Source organism: Wyeomyia smithii, chromosome 1, assembly GCF_029784165.1.
Source record: "Wyeomyia smithii strain HCP4-BCI-WySm-NY-G18 chromosome 1, ASM2978416v1, whole genome shotgun sequence".
In the NCBI taxonomy this organism is placed as follows: domain Eukaryota; kingdom Metazoa; phylum Arthropoda; class Insecta; order Diptera; family Culicidae; genus Wyeomyia; species Wyeomyia smithii.
Window position 1 is genome coordinate 166,431,293 of NC_073694.1, and position 23,637 is coordinate 166,454,929.

Sequence of the window (23,637 nt, forward strand, 5' to 3'; positions counted from 1 at the left end):
AAAAGCACAGATCGTTGATGAATAATATAAATATGAGCGGACCTAGAACCCTACCTTGTGGAACACCAGATGCGATGGAGAAGATGCGAGAATACGAGCCGGTAACGTTGACGAAAGCATTCCGCTCTGTCATGGAGAGCCTAAGTAATTGGGTTTAGCTATAGCAATATTGTGTGGCACTTTATTGAACGCTTTGGCGAAGCCGACATTTAACCAAATATGCCTGCCAAATATTAGCAATACCGCTATTGAAAAGTGGCATTGCTTATTATTATTTTTTTATTAGTGCTTGTGTGTAATGTGCTACCCTTCCTTTTTATACGCTTACTGTTCTTCTGTACCGAGCCTCGTTCCTCCTGCCAATTATCGCCAATTATAATTCACTGGAGAAGTTTCGTTGTGCATCCTTCTGGCCAGTTTTATTGATAAGAGGGAATTATTTCTGTTAAGAGGAAGTCACGCAAAGGTATTGTAGATTTCAGCGTAAAGGAAGGTTTACTGGTGGGGAGCCTGAGAATAAACCCAAAAGACTTTTTTGTCATCGAATGGCCTGATTCTACTAAGAGTCGAACCCACGACCATCCGCTTGACAAAGCGGACTCTGTAACCTTGCGGCTACGCAGCTCCAATTTAACATTGATTTATTTTTTTTTTACTTTTAAAACTCTTTGGTATATGGACCAAAAGTAATTTGAGAATTCTATTACCCATTATTTCTCAGTATTGACTTGGAAGTTCTCTGGGATAAAAGTCATGCAAGAATGCATTGAATTTCGTTCATTTCCCGTCTACTGATCTAAGAAACAGTAATGTCAATGATGGTAAGAGGTTTTCCATGCAATCATTGAAGACAGGCTTCAAATGAATAATATTCATGAGAAATGGAAATAAATCATCAAATCAAAACAGAACCGTCGCTGTTCGGGAGCTATAGGTTCATACAGACTGCCATATTAAAATTCATCTTATCGCCAATCATCGGGTTGATGGATTTATGAAAGAGGTGGCAGCACCTCAAGAAGACTGCACCTTGGATCGGGTAGAGCGAAACGGAACCATATCATTCGGTAATGATTGCCCCAAGCTCAGTCCGGTGCTGGGAGCATTCGAAAAGTTGTGAAATGCGAGGTGTTTTGATGGAAAATGTGAGCTTGAGAATTTACCTCGCTGTCTGCTGCTAGTAAACAGAACAACAATAATGCAACGCTGGAATGATGAATGGGGCGGTTCAATGGCATTCCAAATGGTGTCAAATTGAGGTATGGGTATCTGTTACGTTGGCCGGAACTTGGTTCGCCAAGAACAACTCCACTTTGAAGCAGTTTTCAAGCCAGGCAATATTTTATTACAATTTTATCGCTAAAGCTAATAAAAAATCAAAACACTTCTTGATCAGTTTTTTCAACTTTATAACCTTTGTGTTTTTGGATTAAGTTGAGATCCACACGGGAAAGGTGCCACTTTTTCATATGCAAATTTTTCTAAGGCAATCAATTGAGCTGCAATTTCTAATTTATATGCTAACAACCGAAAGAACCGCCAAGACGAAGCCGCCTTACTTCCATTCCTTCTTGATAACGTACCTAGTTATGGTACGTACCTGTACAGAATCCGGACAACCTTGACACGTGAAAATCGAAACTTTACTCGCTGGTACGAAATTGCTTTCAATTCATATTCAAATTTAGCACGACGAATCGGGCTCACTCAAGCTTTCGTTTCGTTTCGTGCCACGCCATTCCCGAATTGCTTTTCCGAATCGTACTCTCATTCGAGAAACAGGTTTGCCATTTTCCTCGAATTTAATTTGCCATCCATTGGGAAAATCTGAAGGGGAGGCAAGAAAATGTAAATTTTCGATCATCTCTGAACTCTCAATTGCCTCACGCTTTCTACTCCAATCGAAATTGAAATTTGATTTGAATTTATTTCTCTCCCTCTACAATCGGCGCCATATTGTTCGGATCGCGTTCTAAGAAAGTCAACCGTCACAGTTTAAGTAAAGAGAGAGAGACAATTGATTCGATTTATCGTAGGTACCCTTCGTTGTTCAGCCGAACAAAAATTGAATTCGAATTTCCGGCTGCCGATCTGTGCAAACTTCTCCAATTTCCAAAACGACAACACTGTGCTGTAGATACGCCAACCACGCTCACAGGCGGCTGTAAATTTGACAGCTAATGGCGGTAATCCTGAATAAATACACCGTGGGCGAAACGTGCCTTGCCGAATGCCGTGAAAGGAAGCGCCACTTTGCTTCCTATGAATGACGTGAGTGGAGGAGGATGAAGATTTTCGAATCAGAAAAGCAAATAAAAATAATTTAGAATCAATTAAGGTTTATTTTTCGGCGGAGATCTACCGAACCGGGACAGCACATCCCGAGCAAAGATGGCGGCTGCGGTGGCTCATTAGCGCAGTTTTTCGTCGCGCGAGGGAGGGATTGAGTGCCAAGGGGAAACCGCGCGTCGGTAATCAAGCTATTAATCACGGTAGGACTGATGAGCATAGAAGGAAAATGGGAATATTTTTTTTTGAAAATATATGTGGGTGTGTGAAACATTAGAAGTTGAAGTTTGTTTGCACACACTAGACGCGCGTTGCTTCATGGGAGCGTGATTTAGCAGCTTGGCGTTTACTTCCATTACGGGAGCCCTTTAGCTCACGGGATGGCGTTATAAATGAAATTAAAAGCGCTTTCAATTCTCGGTTAGGGGTTCGAAAACTGTGCGTAATTGATGATCGACAGCTGTGAATATGACGTTGAGAACATTTGAAGAAGCAGCTGGAAGCGGTGGAAAGAACTGCAATAATGGAGACGTATTATTTTACTAGCACCTTCTATAGCAATTTAATTGAAGACTTTCGCACATTATCTTTAACTAATTTTTTTATGGTTTAGAAAATGTTTTAGCACCTAGCAATAATTCTCCAAATGTAAACTGCACTGAGTACTCACACACAAGAAAATGATTCTTGAGCCTGGTAATGCTACCGAGATGTCGGCTATTTTGTGCCGAAACTTCCGTAGGTTTAACAGAGATTTGCGAAAAAATGTGGCACATGTCTACTGATTGGTTTTAAATTACTGAGATACGGCAGTAAATTCGAAGTGCGCAAGAAGGTGAGATAGATAATTTAATGATAATACGGTAAAAGTTTGAATGTTTTAAACTACCGTCTGCCGGGGTGAGATTGTGCCGAAAAAGGATACATTTTTGTTCCTTAGCTTGTAATGTACACATTTAGGTAATGAGTTTGAACCAAATCACGTCAATGCAAACTTAAATGTTTAGTTAACGACAGCCGCAAATATGATTAAGTTACAATAAACTATAATTTTGCTAAAATTAAATGAACTTTGGCCTAATCTCACCCCTTCTACGGGGTGAGATTGTGCCAAAAACAAAAAGTTGAATTTAATACCATTTAAATTGACAGTAGTGTATCTACGAATAATTCGCATGAATAACATGATAAAACAGTAAGTATAGGGACGACCATAAACAACGTGGACTATCAGGGGCTGTAGGGGGTTGACCAGAAACTACGTTTCATATGAATTAAGGAAAAATGTACGACTGGATCAAATCGATATCTGGAGTAACCAGTTATGAGAACGTGGCTTAGGGACAGTCTCTATACACATAGTGGCGTCTCCAGGAAGCTTAGAAAGGGAAAACGTTAAGACATAAAGCCGAAGAAGACTTTTCGTTTCAATTATTATGTGTCATTGACCACTATATATTTCATTAGAGATCTCAAAACCGCTGGAAACGTACCCACAATCCTCCTCCCTCGCTTTAAAAGTCATCAGTTTATATAGAATAGGTGTAAAAAATTTTGTTACATTCCATAAGTAATATCAGTCATTGTAAATTTCCATCTAACAGTTGTTAGCTTACTGTTCTCAAGCTTTAAATCATTATTTCAAATAATAATATAGCTAGACAACACACCCTATGTAAACAAAACAAGTATTTTTGGTGTATACTGATATAATTTTGTCGTGAAGGTCAATTCCGCACACTGTACCGTTCATTATAGCTTGGTACAATCTCACCCCAAAAGGGCTCGAAAAGTGTACAGTTTGGAAAAACATTGTTTTCTGAGCCAACACAGGTTCAATGCATAATATTCCCTCAACACATTGGAGACGACATCCTAACGTACCAACTGAGTAGTAAGTTGATGTGATTTCTTGATCGGGTTGGTTTCCAAGGGACAGTTTTCGATAACATTATTTGCGCATGTTTTTCACCCTGTACTTCGAAAAATTATTTAAGTGAAACATTTTACTGTTATTATCTATATTTCATTTGAAGTTGTGAATAAATATGTCACGTTTCATAAAGCATTGAATTTGAGTTATTAGGTTCTAGAAATCTCAAGTAATTTAACTTACAAACATTTCCCGTTTTGGCTCAATCTCATCCCCGTGGCTTAATCTCACCCCGGCAGACGGTACATCAATATTATTCCAAATCATCCCAGCGTTTGAATAAAATTTAAAACCTCGGTAACAAATGTGTCTTTCTCCTGTGAAAATTTTTCTGTAAAGTATTTATAAAACTGTCTAAAATTTGTCTCATATAAGAACAATAATTTTTACTATCGCCAGCCAAATCATCTCAAACAGAACAAGTGCATCTGCCATCATATTTCGTCCTCGTTGTGGCGTGGCCTGCCAATCGATACCATCAAACTGCAAACTGCCGCCGCCGCAACAAAACGGCTGCACTCCCATGAAACCGTTTTCGGGGTTGGGAAACGTTGCTGCTCTTGGTTTGTTTTTTTTTATGACAATCGTTCAGGTGAAGGCTTTTAAGATATATGCAGCTATCTGTTTTCCCCGAAAGTGAAGACGCCTCACTGGGTAAAAATGGGACGAAATAAAGCAATCAAACCGTTTTGTTGTTTTGGGCTGCGACCCGAAAACGCATCAGATAACGATCGGGGCCTTTTGCCAGTCAGTAAAGCATAAATATTTAGAGCATTCATTCCGCGAGATTACCTGAGATCCTGCCACAGGAAAGCTCGGGAGCTAATTATCGGCCCTCGGCAGGTCTTGGCGGTAGCGCAGCGGACTGTCTGCACGAGGGCTGCGCGATGTAATTTATTTACCTTTTAATTGCAAAGCAACGCTCGCCTTGCTGGTCGCTGTCTGGTTGGCCGGTGCTGCTACTGCCACGCCACTCAATCCTCGTGGACCGGCAGGGAGGGAATTTGTCCACTTTAACGATGATTTGTAGTTCCATTTAATTGGGAGTGGATCTCGTTACGTGCCCCATGAATATAGTAGCAAGCGAAACAACAAAAATTATGAAGTGGGAAAGTGTGTTTAGTGTATAACATTTTACTACCCCCCGGCGGCAAGCGGGATCAGCCCATCGACGCTGTGAGAGAAGACTTTGTGAAGGAAAAAACTGACGATTCTAGTTGTATATTAGCTATTTTTCGGGACAAACGGTTTTGCTAACAGACTTTACAAAAGAGTAAATTGTTCGCATCACCTTTTCTTTGTTTGTCGAAATCATGTCAATCACAAATGGTCTGATGCAACGGATTCGGTGAAGGTAAGGTGCATCCTTGCTTACGCTACGAGTTATACCGGACAGGTAGATTTGTTCCGCCACCGGTAGGATGAAAGGACGGCGAAAGTTAAAAATTGTGACAAATTGTGGATTTTCTGTGTCATTTGGGAAGCAGAAAGAAGAGGCGGTGCTTTCCCACGGTTTTTACCATCAAAAAGATGAAACTGTCGTAGAGGTTAGAGCAGAATCACACACGGGTAAAGAGAGGATAGAGGAAAACCTGTCTATCCTCGTTATTTTGGCTCCGATTTGTGTTTAGGTTGCACTAAAATATGCAATAATAAAATTAAATGTGGAAATAAACAATAATCAACGATCTATTGGCTCCGTCGATATTCTAGATGTTGAATAAATACACTGATAGGAAAAATGACGATCAGGCATAATTGCAGTTTTAATTTATTATGTGATTTTGACAGTGGTGGGCACCGCTAATCGAAAATTTAGCGACGCTAATCGCTAAGTCGCTAACCGGAAAATTGTCTGTCCGAGAGCTTTGGATGATCTTGATCAAGTATAACGGAAAATTGTGTCGAAGCAGCTTGTACACCAGGCCATGATGCCACACATTGTCAAAAGCCTTTTCAATGTCCAAAAGCGCCATTGCTGTCGTCTTGGACACCGACTTGTTCCGCTGGATGATGTTCGTAACTCGATTGAGCTGATGGCTGGTGGACCTGCCCTTGCGGAAACCACACTGTTCCTCAGGGAGGAAACCATTCTCATCGGTGAATGAAAGCAGGCGGCTCTGGATCGACTTTTAAAACAGCTTGGAGAGGGCAGGGAGTAGGCTGATTGGACGATAGCTCTTAGGAAGGATCTTTCCCCGGCTTCAGTACTGGGATGACTTTAGCAAACTTCCACATTGAAGGGAAGTAGCCAAGCTCCCAGCACCGGTTGAAAACACATGCTACAAAAGCAAATGAGCCGTGGCTCAAGTGCTTGAGCTCGAGGTTAAATGTGTTATCAAAGCCGGGGCCCCCAGCTTCCTAGATCCCCTCGCTAGACCGATGAGCTCATCCGCCGTAACTCGCGTTCCTCTGGGACCAAACTGTTCGAATTGTCGACCATGGTAACTCCCTCAGAAACAGCCAGCTCGAAAGGGCTGACGATGTTTCGCCCCAAATTGTGTGACGACACGAACTGCTGCCCCAGCGCGTTTGCATTTTCAACAGGTGTTATGAGTAGTTCACCCTCCCCGGACGGAGCAAGAGGAGGAATGGGTTTTGGTCTCTTTTTCAGAATTTTGGTTAGAGACCAAAAAGGTTTTGAGTTTGGTGAAATCTGGCGGAGCTTTTGGCCAAACTCGCGGTTCCGCAGATCTTGAATGCGTTCCTTGATAACCTTGGTCAGTCGGTTGCTCATGGTCTTCTTGTATCGGTCACCCGTTCGTTGGTACTGGCGCCGATAGATGTTGCGCAACCTTATGATGTGTTTAGTGGTGCTGTCGATATGGAGGGCGGTACTCACCTGAGTTTGCTGTACTGGGACCGCCGAGTCACGTGCGACGGCAATCGCACGCTGGAGTGTGTCCAACGCCTGGTCGATCTCCGCTTTAGTGTTCAAGGGGTGGTCGGTGTTGGTGTTCTCGTCGACGATATGCTGAAACTGGACCCAGTCGGCGCGATGGTAATCTCGTCTGGGCTGTTTGGCCACCGTCTCAGCAGTGGCACCTAAGGTCGAGCTTCGTAGCCGCAAGGTTACAGAGTCCGCTTTGACAAGCGAATGGTGATAGGTTCGAATCTTAGTAGAACCAAACCATTCGTTCGCAAAAAGGACATTAAGTATGGGTTTATTCTCAGGCTCTTCCACACAAAATCTTCTCTCCAGATTTAATAACCTCTCGTCTAAAGCTTCGATAATATCATAGACTATAGCACGTTATATGCTTTTTGAGTGATAGCCTGCAGGAGGATATGATAAGGTCGATAAGGAAGGTAGTAGATCACTAAGTCTGAAGAAGAAGACAAAAAGCACTATAACACGGAGCAGGGTACTTCGCAATAAGTAGCACAGCAAAATGGTTAAAAAAAACAGCTAAAACGTCCGGACAATCGGACAATGCCACAATAGATCAAACAACTACTGGTCGCAGTGAGGTCCACACACAAAAAAAAGGTCAGCACCACCGGATAGTGGTCCGACGAAAGCTCCTCGAACACCACTGGAACCTCGAAGATTGCCATGTTGGACAGGAATATGTCCAGGACAGAGTGAACCCCGGACCGGGAGATTCTGGAAGGGCACTCCGGTGCCAAGATGTTGTAGTGCCCGGTCTCAAGGTCTTCCGCCAGGATGATGCCGTTCTGGTTTCGTCTTCGGTTGCCCCACACCTCGTGCCGAGCGTTCAGGTCTCCAGCAATGATGTACTTCGCTCGCCGCCGAGTCAGCTTGGCCAGATCGTTTCGTAGTTGAGCAACAGTACCGTCTTGGGTGGTGGTTTGCTTGGGACAGTACGCTGCGATGATGATGATTGGGCCGAGTGAGGTTTTAACTTCGACCTCGATAGCTTCGATAGTCTTAAGTTGGAAACTCGGCAGTAGGCGACGCTTGACGTTGCTCCGCACAGCAATAGCAACTCCTCCGCCCCCGGCACTGATCCTGTCTAGTCGTACCAGCTGGAAGCCCGGAAGAAAGATGTTAATTTCCGGCTTCAGATGAGTCTCTGTAATGACGGCAATATCGATCTCCTTCTCGCCAAGGAAATCGAGAAGCTCAACGTGTTTGTTCCTAAGGGAACAAGCATTCCAATTCGCAATAACGAAGGGCTTATGGTCCATTGTTGGAGATTAGGGCGACGATATATTTACGCTGGATTTCGAATGCAGCGGAGATGATTTTGACTAGTTCCTCTGTTGATAGTGGATGGTCATCTTCAGTAGAACCAGCAAACGTCCCAGAGGTAACGCCAGCGTATGATAATCCGGGAGTCGGGGTGGGTCCTTGGTTCGAAAGAGCAGCAGCGGCGGCGAGACGGGGCACATGCTGGGTGTGTGTAATTGAAGGAAAATTTGGTCAACCTATTTGTCAAGGAGAAAAAAAAGGAATAAAACGAAACTTAAAATAAACTTAAAACTATCTTACTGACTATAAAGTGAGCTTGTCGGAATTTTTTGATATTTTCGCTTGACATATTTTCTAATGTTTCTACATTAGTGAGCCTATGTAGTTCGTTCGTTCTAAACCAGGGAGGACGCTTCAGAATCATTTCCAAAAGTTTATTCTGAATCCTTTGATGTGTCTTCTTCCTGGTTGCACAACAGCTTGTCCAGATGGGAACTGCATATAACATTGCTGGCCTAAAAATTTGTTTGTAAATTAACAGTTTATTTTTGAGACAAAGTCTAGAATGCCTGTTGATAAGAGGATATAAACATTTGATATACTTATTGCACTTTGACTGGATATTTTCAATGTGCTCCTTGGAAGTAAGATTCTTATCATAAATTAGCCCTAAGTATTTATTTGATCAGACCAATTTAAGACCACACCATTCATCTTAATAACGTGGTTATTGGTGGGTTTGAGAAATGATACTCTTGGCTTATGAGGAAAAATAATTAACTGTGTTTTAGAAGCATTAGGGGAAATCTTCCATTTCTGCAAGTATGAAGAAAATATATCTAAACTTTTTTGTAGCCGACTGCATATAACACGAAGGCTTTTCCCTTTTGCGGAAATGCTTGTATCGTCACAAAACAGAGATTTCTCACAACCTGGTGGTAAAACAGGAAGATCAGAAGTAAAAATGTTATATAAGATTGGGCCCAAGATACTCCCCTGAGGCACACCAGCTCTAACAGGCAATCTATTAGATTTACCATTTAGATAGTTAACCTGAAGAGTGCGGTCAGTTAGATAACTTTGATAATTTGACATTTTAGCTATTGAACCTTTATGCCAAACACTGTCGAATGCCTTTTATATATCTAGAAGCGCAGCTCCAGTCAAATAGCCTTCAGATTTATTAGTTCGAATCATATTTGTTACTCTAAGTAACTGATGAGTAGTGGAATGCCCATGGCGAAAACCAAACTGCTCATTTGCAAAAATTGAGTTCTCATTAATATGTATTATCATTCTATTAAGAATTATTCTTTCAAAAAGTTTGCTAATAGAGGAAAGTAAACTAATTGGTCGATAACTTGATGCCTCAGCTGGATTCTTTTCGGGTTTTAAAATTGGAGTGACTTTGGCATTTTTCCATTTCGTAGGAAAATGTGCTAGTGCAAAGCATCTGTTAAAAATTTTTACCAAGAAATTTAAAGAGTTTTCGGGAAGTCTTTTGGTGAGGATATAGAAAATCCCATCATCTCCTGGTGCTTTCATGATCAAAATACTCCTTAATTTATAATATGCTTACTAGTAACATTCTGAAAATGTTCGTTTCGTGTGCCTTAACTTTCAGCTTTGTTGGAATGAAAGTTTATGTGTTGTAAAAATGTAAGAGACTTTGCAATTAGTTCTACTGAGGAGGTTTTTCTGAAAGAATTTTCGCTAAAAACGAATTTAAGAGAATCTTACCGAAATTCTCGTTACAATTTGAGAGATGAATTATTTTTATATTTCAGTATGATTTCACAGGTATTTTGGCGAAGTATTACCGAGGAGCTAGTTCAAGTTATTTATCGACTGACACTCCGGACTTCTTAATAGATGGTCAAACATTCGATTACAGAATTTGTCGAATAGTGTGAAATAAATCAATTTCTAGCGAGGTGATACACGATACGGGCTGCTTCGTAACACTAGACGGGACTTTGGTGGAATTTAATATCCGTTTCGAGCCACGTGCCGCGGCTTATCGGCGAAAATAAATCCAATTTTTTTTACGCGTGAAACCAAACTGCATTTTCGTCAGCAGGATGAGATAAAAACGGAAATTGGGATTTTTTCGACGCACCACCTACGCATACAATACGACACTTCTGGAACCTGTTCCCGGTGAAGATGATGAAGTCATAAATTTCCAACAAAAAAAATTGGCCTTTTCCACTGTCGCGGATGAGTGATAGATGATAGTGGGAGCAGATTGGTGATTTGCATAGAAAGTGATTTTGGTGGAAATGAGAAAAACACAGGTTTGCGCTTATTTCCAGCTCGAAACTTTGCATAAATTCAATTAACAACAAGGCCAAAGCGGAGAGAAGGAACAGTGTCGGCTTCCAATGCTTCACAAGAAGGCACCGGCTGTTTGTTTTCGTGAACCGTTTTCCGAACATCACCCAAAACAACAATTAATAGTCAAACAAGCAAACCATCATGATCGGCATCATCATGAGGTTGAAGGGGTTTCAGTTTTCCTCTTTCGAACGTCGACGGCGGCGTTGATCAGGAGTGTTAATTGTTAATCTCTTGGACAAACAGAAAAGAATCGACCGGCCGGTACGGGACGGGACGAGCCGGTCCGAAAGTTTACACCAAATTTGAGCACGCAACAACAAACGGCAATTGCCGCACTTGGGCGGTCTTTTTTGTTTTGTTCAGCCGTCAAAGTAAAGGTGTTTGCTAGCGAATTAGAGATCATTGATCAAACAAGTTCTACTAATTGATCGGTGGGTCATGCAGCAAGGTTAGTTGTGGTGATTAAACTCGTGAAATGACCGAGAACAGCAACTTCTCTCTGAGCTGCTGTCCCACAGGACAGCAATTGATTTCCATTCAATATCATCCCTAATGACGGTTCCTCAAACAGCAAGCAGCCGCAGCCGCAGTACTTAATTTACATACTGGCACTCGTGGCGGTGAATCCGAGATCATCCAAACCTGTTCCCGTTGCCGGGGTCCGATTTTGGTTGTCCACTGTAGGAAAACAATCGATCCTCGCAATTTGACATTTCGCTTCACATCATTATTATATGTTTATGCTTGCTTGGTTGCCATCCAGACAAACGAATTTTCGACTCCATACAATGGGACTCGCTAAACTTGTCACAGCAGCAGAGCAGGCTTCTTCGGCTTGAAAATCCGCGAATTGAACAAATTGACAGGCAAATGAATTATGACCGTTAATTTGTAGGGCCTGCGCTTCGTTCAGTTTCCGTTTTTTCCTGGAGAACTGTCCAATTCTTCCTCTCCTGTCTCCCACGGTCGTGCGTTGTCAGAAACAATTGTTCATGTTTTGGTTTTCGGTTGTCAAACGCTGATGTAAAGGCCATTTTCGTATGCGCAGCAGGCCTCATTAAAAGGGTAAAGGTATTGGTTTTAATCTTTTTTTGTTTGTTTGTTAATTGGCTATATAAACAACAAAATAACAATTGTCAAAAATTTATGATGTACTGTAACTGCACGTAATGCAGTGTTGAAGAAATCAATCACTAATCATGCGAGCTGGGAAAAGTTATCTCTTGAGATCTCGTATTTCTTTATTAATAAACTTCTTGGTATGTAATGATTATACTATAGACACTATATATATATAGACCTGCGGACTGAATCGCAGCGAGCCAAAATAACAGTCAAACGTGCGAGCCAAAATGAACATAACGAAAAATTTGTATCAAAACAAATAACAAGAATATAAAAATACAGCGATTCCAGTGCTGCTGTCATTCACTACGCAGGTCGATATATATAGTGTCTAAAGATTATACATGTGCAAACTGATATATAAATCTTCAAAGCACTCTGAAACATGCATAACAGTGTTAATTCTTTATATTTGTCAATCGTTAAGGTGAAACGGTGTTGAATCCAAAGATGGCCGACTTCGAGCCACCACTTCGAATTTTCAGAAGCACAAGACACGGAAACAGTTTTAACATTTCCTGTGAAAACGCTATTTTATATTTGCTTCACCGCAGCAAACATAAAATAGCGTTTTCACAGGTGACGCATTTACTGTTTCCGAGTCTTGTGCTCTTGAAGATTCGAATAGGTGGCTCGAAGTCGGCCATTTTTGGAATCAACACCGTTGCACCTTAAGATAACAAGAACCAATTCAAATAGTCAGTTACAAGCAAGTACAGTGACAGTGAAAATGTCGTTAACAGAGATGCCAGATGTTTTTGAAAAATGTCTGCAACTGGTCGAAAACCCAGAAAAATCTGCTCAAATTTTCAAAAACAATTATACATGATTCGAAAAAAAACGCAGGCAAACGCATTTTTAAAAAGACTGCGCAAATATAAAGAAACTCTGACAAAACTCTGCAGAAGCTATGGAAAACCTGCAGTTTCCTGCGATTCAATGAAAATCTGTATATAGACTGTTCCGAAAATTATAAATACATCTTCTTTCTTGAATAAAACAAAAAATACAGGATTTTTCGGGTCATTTTATTCTGAAATATAGATAATAAGTGTTTTCTTTCCAGTTTCAATTCAAGTTGGGATTATTTTTCGTAGGATACGCGAGTTCTCTAACTTTTCTCTTAACACTACTCATAAGCTTTTGCACAGTGTGTTCTCCGACCATTTTTACCACTTTAAGCCAATCTTTTTTAAATTTTTCAACATTGTCCGCTGGTTTGACATATTTCCTCAGCTTTGCCTTCATCTCCTTTGGGACACGTGTGACATTATTTGTTTTATACCACCCTAGTGCATCCTTAGAGTAATGGCAGGAAGCAAGATCGGGCCAAAAGATTGGATTGTTATGCTGCTTAACCATGGGTAACAACCTTTTCTGCAAACACTCTTTCAGTAAATTTTACCATTCATTGTGTCATTCGTAATGAATGGACGAATTATTTTCCCACATCCACAAATGGCCTGCCAAACCATTACCTTCTTGCCGAATTTTTCGGTGTAAATGGCTTTCACTGGTCCAGGGACATCCTTTCTCTTCGGTAATGTATAAAATGGCGGTCCTGGCAGAGTCTTATAGTAGAGTTTTATGTAGGTTTCGTCATCCATGATAACACACCCCATTTTTTTGGTCAGAAGTTTGTCATAAAGCTTCCGAGCTCTCGGTTTCACAGATTCAGCTTGTTTTGGATTTCGTTTTGGCTGCTTCTGCTTCCGACGGGCCTGCTGACCCATTCTTCCCTTGGCACGCATAACGTTACTCGCCGAGATTCCAAGCTTTCTCGCCACATCTCGTACTGATACTGAAGGATGCCGCTTGTAGTATTCCTTAACCTTTTTGTCCATTGTGGGATCAACAGGCCCGGGTTTTCTACCACGTCTTGGGGCATCAGTAAATGTGCACTCTTCACAATACTTCCGCAATGCGGTTTGAACTGCTCCGACACTTATAACTTCTTCTCTGGCTAATTTTCTTATAGAAAGACCACTCACGGTGCCCCATTTGTGCACAATTCGCTTCCTTTGCTCGGGAGAAAGGCCACGCATTTTCAAAATTTCGCACTGAATGTTAGAAAAAATGACAGCATCTATTTCTTTTGGATGTAAACAACAGGACGCAGCCAACGTTTGGTTGAATACTGCACGTTATTTGAAATGACGGTTGATCGTAAGTGTATTTATAATTATCGGAACGGTCTATACGAACCCTAAAATTCTGCGTTTTGCAGTCAAATCTGTACATCTTGCATCCCTGGTCGTGTATAATCAAGCCAAATTATTAATAATAACAATAATGTAATATTTTTCAATATTAATTTGCATGCAATTTTAAAAAAACTTTTTATTCACTATTATAATAGTTAATAAATAAGATTAAAAAAAAATTCAAAGCAGTTATTCAGCTAATAGTAAAATGTCAAACGGTTATTTCAACCGTTCTATCACTATCACTAGAATAATCGATTCATTTTTTATTTCCTGATTAACAAAAATACATTGCCTAAGGCTATATGGATGTTTTTAAATAATACATTCATAGATGACTATTATTTTTTATCCTAAATTAATTCATCTTGGTCGACTTTCTAACGGAATGTTATGAAGCTACAGCCGAATGCCAGCACAATCATTCCGGTCGATAAATTGCAACAATTAGCCTTACTGCCAACCGAAGCACAGAAGCAATATTCGCGCAATCGAAATCGATTACAGTTCAAATCGAGAAGAGAAAAAAAACTGTATCACAATTTCCAATTAAAACATCAACACGCGTAACGAGTAGGGCGTAACCGTTCGACAATACCAATCGGAGACCAATAAATTCTCACTTCGGCAACGGCCGACGGCAATCGGCTTCCTCCCGGTTGTGGTGGATCCGTAAACAATTGACCGTCATGGCATGGCGCAGAAAGAGAAGAGACCCCGACCGGACGGTCCAGACCGCCGAAGGCAATAAAGTGATAAATTCATTCATTTTCTTCATTCATACGATTTTGTTTCCCTTCTTTGCCACACTATCGTGTCGTGAATGAAAGATGATACCGCCGAAAGTCAGAATCTCATTCAGCGGTGAGAAAATCACTGATCGTTGTTTTTACTGCTAAGTTCCGCGATTATTAGCCCTTCGGCTTGCCATGAGAAAATCAATTTCGCGGCCAACCTTGGATATTAATTCCCAGCCGACTGCGACAGTTCACACGTTTCCTGCGCCCCGATCAGATCGGAGCGGACGGATGAATTGCGCCGATTCATGGTCGACTCTTGGGCGCATAGCTCACGCATAGCACCGTCCGATGAGGGTGGTCTTCAGTGCATCGATCGATCTGATTGCGTATTTATTCGTCCAGAATGTCCAACACCGGTCAAAGTCGTGCGTGATTTCTTTTCGATGAAGTAACAAAAATGAGGAAGGTTCTGTATCAAACACTAATTCGATCGTCCCTTCGTCGGTGTCGGTGTTATTTGCAACTCATCGCCGACTCGGTCACCGTCGGACCGCACACGGATCGAGAGCGATGCTTGGCGAAATGAATAGTTGCCTCACGGAAGTGATGACCGTTAATATCATCGTCGCCGACGCCTTCGTTTTTTTTTTTTGTAGCTCGTGGGACTTCGATGAATTGTCGTGCACTCGTGAAACCAACTGGATAGATGTTGTGAAGCTTAAAGCTCTGTCGGACACATGGGTTATATCTATTTCTATTTTTATTGTTCCGTCGAAGTCTAAAAGTATTTCACCTACATTTTCAGAATAAATTCTCTTTTTGCCTTTCTCCTAGAAAGGTATATCAATCACTGAAAAACCAAAGGTATAAAAGTGCTCCAAAGGGTCGAATCTCGTATATCAATCGACTTAGTTCGACGAGCTGAGCATTTTCTATATATGTGTGTGTGTGTGTATGTGTGAGTGTGTATGTATGTAACGATCTCCCAATCTCACTCAATTTTCTCAGAGATGGCTGGGCCGATTTTGATAAAACTAATTGCAAATGAAAGGTCTAGTTGCCTGATAAGACCCTATTGAGTTTTATCGCAATCGGATTTTTAGTTTCGAGGTTATGTATCAAAATGTGAAAATCGTAAAACTTCATTATCTCAGAAACTGCTGAACCGATTTCAATAAAATTGGTATCAAAAGAACGAGCTTGTTTTTTGAACCATTTGTCAAATAATTTTATAAGGATCGGACATGTTGATCAAAAGTTATGCAAAGGAACGTGTTTCACAAATTGTTTAAACTCACTCACTTTTCTCAGAGATGGCTGGACCGATTTTCACAAAATTAGTGTCATATGGAAGGTCTTGTTGCCCCATAAGACCCTATTGAATATTATTGTTGTTGGACTTTAACTTTGTCCGTTATGTATAATAATGTGAAATCAGGCTTTGAAAAGAAACTTGTTTCTAAGACTGTTTGAACTTACCCACTTTTCTCAGAGATGGACGGACCGATTTTCATGCAATAAGTTGCAAAAGAAAGGTCTAGTTGCCTGATAAGACCCTATTGAATTTTATTATAATCGGACTGTAACTTTGTGTATTATGTATCAAAACGGAAAAGTTATGAAGCTCCATTAGCTTAGAAACTACGCAACCGATTTGAACAAAATAGGTATCAAATAAACGGACTCGTTTTGCCAAACAGGCTGGACTGATTTCAACAATCGTAGTTTTAAATTAAAGGTTTAGTTGCTATATTGGTACCCATTTCATTTAATAACAACACTGGTTGATAAAATCGAAAAATAAATGCTGCTCCAAAGCTCGCAATAGTTGCTCTAGAAAGAAAAAAATCACAGGAATGGTTAAAAAGCTATAATTTTTCATTTTTCTCAGTTTGACCTTCGGGACCATACTTGTATTGATTAGTGTATTCGAACTTTTAGTTTAACCATTATGTGCTGAATTGTAAAAATATTAAAAGTCTATTCTCTCAAAGATTACACAACTTATTCAAAGAAAAGAAGACAAGTGTCAAACGAACCCTTATTGGATTACATTTGGCAATTGAAGGATGTTTTACAGAAACCGGGAGTCGCAAATTCGGATTTCAAAATGAAGAATGAAGTTGATTCCTGGCCTCTGAGCATCATCCCGGGTACTGAAAAACTCACATTGGGTAATGTTTGTCCCTCTTTTAGACTGGTTTCCAGAAACCGGAAGCTACTGTCTAGAAATTTAAAATGGCGCCTGAAGATGATTTCTGGCCTCCGCTTCCCCAAATCGTGTTGGATGATATTTGTCACTTTAGGCTGTTGATCGGAAACTGTCGCCATCTTCGCCATCGAAATACCCAGATTATGCAGTTCGGCAATTTTATGATTTTATGTGGTCATCTGTATTTGAAATGGGGTTTGAGGTCGGATTCTGGCCAATGGGTATAATCCAGGTTTTAAGAACCCATATTGATTGGTATTTGGCCATTCATTGGATGCCCCTCAGAAACAATCAGTAATATAAACTGCGTTAAAGAATTTCATTTTCACTGATAAGATCATTCAAATTTATGTATTTGGAACAACATTTAATTATGCATTATTTGAAATCTACTCACTAACGTTGACTTAAAGAATCTGAATATTTATAGGCAGTATATGAGTACAAATCGATTATACCACGATCAAAAACAAAATCGCATCATATATTTGAAAGAATTTAATGGTATTTGCATGTATATCTGTTAATGTATGTTCATATGTGTGTGAATGTTATATTTTAAATGTTGGGTATAGTTGTGCTTGTTGGCTAACAAAAATTTGTTGTTTAGAATGAATAATAAATCCAGCAGAAATTATCAAGGTGTATTTCTTAAGTGTTGGTGTAAATCTATTTCAACAAATAATAAGTTCGAATGAGAAAGGCTGGGTCTCACCGCTAGGTGGATTAATTTAGGTTTTATATGTTCAATCCAGTATCCTGAAAACATGATTGTAATGAAGTCGACATCTTCAACCGTTTTTGGGTTATTGAAAAAAGCAAAACCTGACAATATTGTTGCTTCACCATTGTTAAATTTACAATCATTACTGTAGACAGGCGGTTGGCAAAAGGTTGGACACTAGGGTGGAACAAAAAATAAATGTTAGCTCCCATGCACTTTTCGTGTTCCTTATGGGTCCCATAACAACTGTGTAACTTTTCAGATCGATCGGTGAAACGCCCGATTTGCACCCGATTTTTAAAGTTTCCATACGATTTTATATGGGAAAATCCACTTTTTCAATATTTATTCCCTAGAGATGTCAAGTTGGCTCTTAAAAAAATATCAATACATATTTGTAGGAAATATTCCTGGAAAAAACTCTTCTGAAGACCGTAAGGCGCTACGATGCTTGTAGAAACAGCTATTCACCCCAAACTGATTGAATGTCTGACTGACGGCTCACCATTGAAATTTTCCAGCAACACTGCTACAGCGTGCTGCTATTGCAAACTTGCTTATGTATGAGAAATAATTCCACGTGGAAAGTATAGTATCTTCGGGGAAGCCTCCAAGATAAATTTAAGCGATATCATTTCTCATCACATGGTTAAATTTGCAACAGCAGCATGCTGCAGCAGTATTGCTAGTAAAATTCAATGGTGAGCCGTTCGTCAGATATTCAATCAGTCAGGGGTGAATATCTTTTTTCACAAGAAAGGTAGCGCCTTGCGGTCTTTAGAAGAGTTTTTCCCAGAAAAATTTCCTATAAATATCATGTACTGATTTATTTTTAGGAGCCAACTGGACATCTCTATAGAAAAAGTTTTGAAAAAGTGGTTTTTCCCATATAAAATCGTATGGAAGCTTTAAAAATCGAGCGTTTCACCGATCGATCTGAAAAGTTACACAGTTGTTATAGGACCCATAAGGAACACGAAAAGTGCATGAGAGCGAAAAAATAACACCATCGCTTTTTTCCCATATAACCGTGTCCCAATCTATTTGACACGCGTAACTTGAGACACTAATGTGGTCATTCATTTCTGTCCAGCAACTTCTATCCCAACCTCCACGAGGTGCCGATCGGGATACGACACAACAGCGTCTGACCGGGAGTGGGCGGCTGAATAATGGAATCCTGTATCCCGCCAGCTACACCTAAGATGACAGCTCCATCAGCAGGATGTAGGTATCGCGCACTGGTAAGGTAGCACACCGAAACCTTTCTACAACCACGAACAACGAAATTAGAAATACGGAACGGATCAATCGGCAAAGACATAGGCAACGAACGATTGGGAATTGGGTTCTTGGAACGTCCGATCTCTCAATGAACCGGTGCGGGCTGGCTTGCTTGCTCGAGAACTGCAGCGGCAGGAAGTCGAAATCGCAGCGATTCAGGAGGTTCGGTGGCCAAATTCCGGAGAAAGGGAATTCCGTGCAGTAGACTCTATTGCATGCACTTCTTTCAAGTACCACATCTACTACAGTGGCGGCAAAGCAGCGGAACGGTTTCGGCGTCGGTTTCGTAGTGCTGGGAAATCAGAAAACAAGAGTTATCCGGTGGAGACCCGTAGATGACCGTATATGCGTGATGAGGATTAAGGGCAAATTCTTCAACTACAGTTTAAACAGCCTTCTACGGACATCGTAACAAACTAAGGTCCGGTAGTCTGCAAACTCGCACAAAACTAGCGGTGTATAGGACGCTGATACTCCCAGTGGCCCTTTACGGACATGAAGCATGGACGCTGAAGGAAGCTGATCGACGAGTGCTCGGAATTTTTTAGCGTGAAGTTGGCGGTAAATTGGAAGATGGAGTGTGGCGCAGACGCATGAATTACGAGTTGTACCAGGTATACAAATATGCTGATATAGTGAAGGTAATACAGCGGGGCAGGCTTCAGTGGGCTGGACATCTAGCCAGAATGCCTGACGAGAGAGCCATCAAAACTATCTTCTGTAGAGAACCAGGAAAGGCCGTCGACTCCGTGGAAGGCCTCGCACGTGGTGAATGTGCGCGGTGAAAGAATATGCACGATCTGCTGGTGTACGAGGAGACTCGAGAACGGCTGCCCAAGACAGAAGAAGCTGGACATCCCTAATTCGTTCGACCCTAGATCGGTGAACGGTCCGTTAGCCAACAAAGTAAGTACTGTAGGCAGGCGATTATAAAACTTAAACACCTAAAATCAAATATACTATATTACACTTTATACTACCTACCTTGTTTTTAATGATTTTACAATTCCAAATCGTTTATTCAGAGCCACGGGTCCCACGGCTGGCTTTAAGAGACCGCAAGAAACTAGTGAAACCACCTGGAGAAGCTAGTACTAATCCCCGTCTTCCGAGTGAAGACTGCCGTTTTTGCAGCTTTTCGAGAAATTTAATTTTGAAAAAGTGAATTTTTTTAACTAAAATGTCCTAAACCCTATGAAAAAATTGAAAATTTTCCCAAGGTATGTTCGGCAGAATGATTTATTTATTAAATATGAAATAATATCTAGAACATAGTAGGCCTCTAAAATCACTTCATAAAAAGTTATTTGGTATTTTTCGATTTTTAGAAACTTTAAGGATGTCTGTATATAAAACTACCTGTATGTGGTCGATTTTCAAGAGATAGAACCAAAATGTCTTCAGCAAAGTTTTTCTTCATAAGATTGTCTACAACTTTGCTGAAGACTTCGTTTTCATTTGATAAGTAAATGAAAAAATTGTTTTTTTTCTCACTTTTAGGTGAATTAATCAAAAATTTATTTACATAAAAAGATGCCTCTCAAGATCTATGAAAACTTTGTCGAATACACTGTAGCATTTAGATGGCATTTTTATACTCAAAAGGCTGACGATCACGTTTTTCGCGTTTTAAACCACTGTGCAGGGATCCAATTTCGAAAACCGAAAGCATCGAGAGCGTCACGAAAATTGTCCAATTTCAAACGTTTTAAACTCAGTCAGTTTCCAACCGATTTCCGTTATTTTTGCAGTTATCGATTGGAAAATCATCTAAGCCCCGTCCAAATGCAGAAAATTGTTATCTGATTATTCGAACTATTATACTATTCAAAATTGTTGAACCTTGTCGAAACGCAAATGTCGACCTTTGATTAATCGCTTGCTGCCTTTCCCTAAAAAGGGCGACAGAATGGAGTACCCAGTTAGCTGGGAATGCAATCGCAATTGCCATCAGCTAAACCTTCTGCCTGAGGTTATACGAAGCTAGAAGGGCTTACCTGATTCACTATCCTCATTTAGTCTTTGAGGTATAGTTCACGTGCCAAACACTAGCCTTTTCTAGGCTTCTCTGATCTTCAGTTCCCCAACTGCACTGAACTGAACTTATCGAACGATTTACTTACAATGGCTGACGATAGCTCGCCAAAATCGGATGTGCTTTTTTTTTTTCTTCACATAACATTTATTTGACACGGCACAAATACAATTTAATGTTTAACGGCGCCAATTATATCTGATGACTTAAAAACTAAAGCAAATTTTTTATCCTCGCTGCCGACTACGAGCTGAAATTAAGTCTAACTTAAAACTAGCATGGGATTTCCAATCAGTGTTTTGTTGTTCAATGGTCGTCTGATAATCGTCGAATGGCATGTATGGATTCGTTCTGCTGAGCCACGATGTCGTGAGTTGGGACAGAGGCTCGTAGTCCTTGGGTCCTGGTTCTATTGTGCGGGGTCTGGTTGCTGGTTTTGTGCTTAAGGTTCAAACGTGTTCTTGTCGTTTTGTTGGGTGTAGACGGAGGGGAACGGGACTAGACTGGGGCGTGGATGGATTTCAGGAAAACGTATATAAGGGACATGTAGGATAGGTCACGGCTCGCCAAGACATCACGAACAGGAACAGCCGGCTGTCTACCCTCGGCCTGCAGGGAAGCTATTAATTTAGACCTGGCGTCACGGTGTACAGGGCATGACCAAACCACATGCTCTATGTCGTGATAACCTTCACCACAGGCACAGATACCACTTTCCCCGAGCCCAACACGACGGAGGAGCGCGTCAAATCTATAGTGATTGGACATAAGCCGGGACATCACGCAAATGAAATCCCGACCTACATCCAACCCCTTGAACCACGGGTTCGTCGATACTTTGGGGATTATGGAATGTAACCACCTTCCCAATTCCCCTCTGGTCCAAGCATTTTGCCAACTGATGATCGTATTCTGACGTACAAGTGCGAAAAATTCATTAAAGGCAATTGGTCTTTCATAAATATCACCGTTTGTTGCGCCCACCTTAGCCAAAGAGTCCGCTTTCTCATTACCCGGTATCGAGCAGTGAGAAGGGACCCACGCTAAGGTAATCTGAGTAGATTTTTCGGATAAAGCACTCAGATGTTCCCGTATTTTCCCCAGGAAATACGGAGAGTGCTTAACATCTTTCATCGATCGGAGAGCCTCAATGGAACTGAGACTGTCCGTAAAGATGAAATAATGGTCCGTGGGCATTTTTTCGATAATCCCTAGGGTGTACTGAATTGCAGCTAATTCTGCGACGTAAACAGAAGCAGGATTATCGAGCTTATGGGAGACGGTTAAATTGTTATTGAAGATACCGAAGCCAGTGGACCCATCAAGAAGTGATCCGTCAGTGTAGTACATATTGTCGCAGTTGATGTTTCGATATTTATTGGAAAAATTTTTAGGGATCTGCTGCACGCGTAAATGATCCGGGATTCCACGAGTTTCTTCTATCATGGATGTATCGAAAAACACAGTAGAATCAGAAGTATTTGATAAGTCGACACGATTTGGAATATTCGAAGAAGGGTTAATATTTTGGGACATGTGATTGAAATACAATGTCATAAAACGGGTTTGAGAATGAAGTTCGATTAACCTTTCAAAATTTTCAATCACGGGACGGTTCAAGACCTCACATTTGATTAGAATACGAGAAGACAGGCTCCAGAAGCGGTTTTTCAATGGTAGTACTCCAGCTAAAACCTCCAAACTCATCGTATGGGTCGACTGCATGCAACCTAAGGCGATACGCAAACAACGATATTGTATTCGCTCCAGTTTGATCAAATGTGTGTTTGCTGCGGAGCGGAAGCAGAAACACCCGTATTCAATAACAGACAATATCGTTGTTTGGTAAAGCCTTATAAGGTCTCCTGGATGGGCTCCCCACCATTGTCCGGTTATTGTACGAAGAAAATTCACTCTTTGTTGACATTTTTTCATCAGATACCTCACGTGACAACCCCAGGTGCCTTTAGAGTCGAACCAGACACCAAGATATTTGTGTACCAAAACCTGAGAAATCGTTTTACCCATTAATTGTGTTTGAAGCTGAGCAGGTTCATGCTTCCTAGAAAAAACTACTATCTCAGTCTTCTCCGGAGAGAATTCGATACCTAGCTGTAAAGCCCAAGCAGACAAATTGTCCAAGGTATCTTGCAATGGTCCTTGCAAATCGGCAGCTTTGGCTCCTGTAACAGAGATTACACTGTCGTCTGCAAGTTGTCTTATCGTGCATGAATTTGCCAGACATTCGTCGATGTCATTTACATAAAAGTTGTAAAGAAGGGGGCTTAAACATGAGCCCTGGGGAAGACCCATGTAGCTAATGCGAAAAGTTGCCAAATCGCCATGCGTAAAATGCAAGTGCTTTTCGGACAACAAATTGTGCAAAAAATTGTTCAAAATTGGAGAAAATCCTTGTCGGTGAAGTTTACCCGAAAGAATGTCAATAGAAACGGAATCAAAAGCCCCCTTAATGTCCAAGAACGCAGACGCCATTTGTTCTTTACGAGCATACGCCAGCTGAATATCTGTTGAAAGCAACGCAAGACAATCATTCGTCCCTTTGGCACGGCGGAAGCCAAATTGAGTTTCTGATAG